Here is a 4,191-nt window from a genome sequence, read left to right as displayed (position 1 = left end):
TGTAACTACACTGCTTCAAAATCATTTGATAACACAAACAATATATTTTAGGGAATGATGTGAGGAAGTGGAGCTGTGTCTCTACCTGCTGTGTCACAGTGAGAGCAGAGTCTGTCCACCGCCGCCCGGTACAATTGTTTACAGTGCTCAGATAATCTGCAAATGTGTCCTCTCTATTTAAGGATTGACTCCGTGTTTGAGTCTTTTCCTTCCAATATTTCATGTCGTTTTGTTTTTGATAGTTTGATTTGGTCTAATCGGAGCCAGTGTTGTCCTGAGGCGCTCCTGGCTGATGGATATGATTCTTAATCTCTCCCTCTCTCTCCCTCCCTGTCTCTCTCTCTTTGTATTGACCCGCGGCTTCTCCAGGATTTCTGCAACCCATGAAAAGCTGTCACATTAGGCCCCTCCTCCACAGCTTCAGCCAACACTGTGATATTTCCAACAAAATTTTTTGTGCCTTTAATGGAGAGATAGGACAGTGAGAGAGGGAGAGAGAGAGAGTGGGGAATGACATGCAGGAAAGGATCGTTCTCAGGATCGTTGGAGGATGGCCTACCTGAATGCCCCCCACAGGCCGTCTGCTCAGAGGACTAAAGCCTCTGTACATTAAGCACATAATCTAATCACTAGCCTACCAGCGCCCCTCAATGCCACACATTTAAAAAGAATAAAATCTCTTTTAATTATCGACATTATTGTAAAGTACTGAAGCTGTCAAAGAAAGGTGCATAAGTGAAGAAGTTCAGTCCACAAGGGGGCAGTCTTGGTTCACGGTTGGATTACGTGTTGGAAAAACGCAGAAGAAAAACGAGGCTATGAGAGCCGATGGAGCACAGTGTGATGTTACCAGAAACCATACTGGGCTGTGTTGAATATTATTGAGAAAGTTTATACTGCATGGTGACGGCCTATAGAGCCCCTTCCTCTATTGGGGCCCTGGATATTCAGTCCTACCCTGACCCCCCCTGTGACGCCCCTGGATGGGCTAAATGTTAAATATGCAGCGCTGATATTCAGAACAACATCCTGACCTTGAGTGTGTTATTACTTTTACTCAACCGTGCTAAAACCATTAAATGAAAGAACAAAACAAAAACTAGTCCCATATCTTCACTTAAACACAAACATTTGCATGCACTCTGCTACTTTGACTGTTTCCATGGTTACCACTGGGCAGCTTTGATTTGTGTACATTTACCTGTAAGTTTTAACTCGTCATGCAGAGTGTTTAAAAAAGAGTCTGCTTCATGATTCTGAGGTGGATCAATCGGGACTAACTCTTGACTTACAGTATTCAGAACGCCTGCTGGCCCAGGCGGAGGGATACACAGAGTGAACAGTCCCAGTGATGCTGCAGATCACTCGGTCAGGACTAACTGATGCATTTAAAATAATCAGGGAATATTTGTTTTATAAACATGTGTGTTTTATGTGTTCTATTGTCAGGACTGGCGCTGCTGACGGAGGACTGACAGGGTGCATTATGGGTAAGACGATCACAAGAAAAGGAAGTCCAAATTTTCACACCCCTCCGCCCCCCTCCTGCCTGTGGCCCCTGGTGCAGTGCTGCATCTCTGGTCAGTTGGTAGTCTGAGATGAAGCACTGTAGCTCGGGACGCAGGACCAAAACCTTCACCAGATGAACACGTGTCCAGGTCTCCGAGAGTCCACCTGAGATGGGTCTCTCAGAGGACACAGTTTATCTTTATTCTGTTAAACATTTTATCAACATTATTTGTGAATGTTCTGCGAGTAAAGATGAACTTCAATAGAGTTTGATGAATAATTAAATATGTTCAGATCAACGATGATGCAGAAGAGAGATCCTCCTCTCTCCTAGGGTCCAGTTTTCCCAGGAATCCCTTGACCAATCAGAAACGGGGATTCCTGGAAATACTGTTCTTGGGGGCGGGGCTTTTCAGCAGCTCAGCTTCAACCTGTTACTGTGTGCAGTATGGTCGTATTATTGTGCGTTTGTGTAATGCCACATGTCTGTTGTGTGAGTGTACGATTATTGACGAGTTGTTAATATTAAACAAAAGTAAAAATGTTCATGTTGTGATTATTTACAAACTGCAGAGAAACAAAAACAGGTCAGAACATCATTGAGTCCTGATTTCAGAGTAAAGTCCAGAATTAATTTGTAGATAAGGAAGCAATCTTTAAAATCACCGTCTTCACATCCAGTTGAGGGAACACTTAAATAGTGCTTTCAAACTCCAGAGGAGGAGCTGCATGTGTGAACGCAGACAGCTAAATTTCCCCCTCAGACTTCACCTGGAGTTTCTCCTCCAGGCTCCTCGTATTTTTTCACTGCTGAAAGTCCCAGTGAGCTGATGTGAGAAGGCAGCAGGATATAATCAGGAGACTTCACCTCGAGTCAGTGGGAGGAGGGGGGAGTGATGTCTGCAGAGGCGCTGCTTGTCAACAGGCAGGGCAGGCAGCTGCTTGGGGCCCGGGGCAAGTAGGGTTGATAAACTTAAAAACCACAGCAGCGGCTCAAAATGTGCAAATTCTGCAATGACAGTAGGAAACCTCCCTAAGAGGGCCCCATCTTACAGCACTAACTCATAATAGTAAATGAATGAATAATGCTGGTCCAGCCCTAAATAAGGTGGAGAGACACTTTAAAAACACAGCTTCTGATAAGAATGATTGTTGGTGTCAGATTATTTATTACATAATGGGGATAAAACACTGTTTGGAGGGGCCCCCTGTACATCTCTGCCTTGGGCCCCAACAGACTCCAGAATCACCACTGACTGTCTGCATGCCACCTCTACCATCTCCGTGCTCTAATGAACCTGCTGCATTATGTTTCTTGTTTTGCAGTATGTTCTTCTCCACTCTTTAGTTCATGTTGTGGTTCTGTTCAACTACACGTAGCATTGATACAAACACACATATTCTCATTATGGCGTCGTGTAGAGGACTCTGTCGTTTCATGCACTACTTTCACGTCAATGTTTTTTTCAAGTCATGTCTTGCCTCAGGAGACCCCCCCCCCCCCTTTGTGGGACAACAAAGAGAATCTGAATCAGAATGAAAAAGTCAGCAAACTCTAACATGTATTGATAACATTAATTAATCAAAGACATTAAGTCAATAATCTAAAACATTAAATAAATAATCTAAAACATTAAATCAATAATCTAAAACATTTAGTAATCAATAACGGGAACAGAGACAAACCGACAGTTCTGATATTTGACCACAGGGTGAAGCTGTTTCCTCCTCTGTTAACAGACACATTTTTAATGAGACAGCTCAGCAGAACAGGAGCGAGCTGAGGCAGGTGTGTCCACAGAGCTCCGCCCACACACAGGTGAGGAGGAGGAGGAATCACTGTGACTCTAAATACATCACACGTATTACACGTGTATTTAAACTGTTCTACATTTTGTGCTTAAACTGTCAAAAAAAAAAAAAAAAAAAAAAATTGAGAAAGAATCAAAATTTTTTGACCGTCAGATGTTTTGCATCGTCTGAGCTACAAAACATTTGAGGGAAGCAGCAAACTGCAGAGTCAAGCATTAAATGAATCTGATTGGATGAAAAATATCAGCGATTTGGGTCACGGTGTTTCAGGGACGAGTTGGTGGTGGGTCCTAATGCTAGACGAGGGTCAAACCACTGCTCTAAAAGGCTGAAGGTACTCATATCGACAGATGATGGATGATGTCCGGCTAAACACTGAACAGCAGATCAGAACAAAACTGTGATTTTAGATATTTCTGTCCTTGTGATTAAACACAAAGTTTGATGTTTTATTGTTCCGAGTCTCAAACAAAAACAATCTGATCTTAAAGCCAGTTTCCACCAAAGGTCCCCAGAACTAAAACGTTCAGGGGCTTCTCTTCGAGGAACTAAAAGGTTCCTGTGGCCCAAAGTTGTCAGCGTTTCCACCGCAGTCCCGGGAAGATTATGTAAATCAGGCTGTATGACTTTGCAAATGGTGTCATTGATCAACAATGGAAAGGAGACGAGTACTGTGTTTAGTGTGTCATTACAGGAAAGAGGACTCTAATAAAATGTTCGAAGAATTAACAGATACCTCACTCCCTAAGAAACACTTTTTGTGCACGGTGCTGTATAATACCTGGAGCTTCACATCGTTATATGCTGTGCCAGGTGCTGTATAATACCTGGAGAGCTTCCCATTGTGTTTTAATAAGTGGAGTCCGGAGG

The 4,191-nt window shown here is 43.1% G+C and overlaps 1 protein-coding gene across 3 annotated transcripts in view; it reads left to right on the top strand.

Annotated features, from left to right (window-relative positions):
• The window catches only part of atoh8 (atonal bHLH transcription factor 8), a 90,942-nt gene that overhangs the window by 38,356 nt on the left and 48,395 nt on the right, over positions 1–4,191 (top strand). The gene's annotated exons all lie outside the window — the stretch shown is intronic.

Source organism: Labrus mixtus, chromosome 10 (genome assembly GCF_963584025.1).
Source record: "Labrus mixtus chromosome 10, fLabMix1.1, whole genome shotgun sequence".
Lineage (NCBI taxonomy): Eukaryota > Metazoa > Chordata > Actinopteri > Labriformes > Labridae > Labrus > Labrus mixtus.
This window is presented reverse-complemented; position numbering and strand designations above follow the sequence as displayed.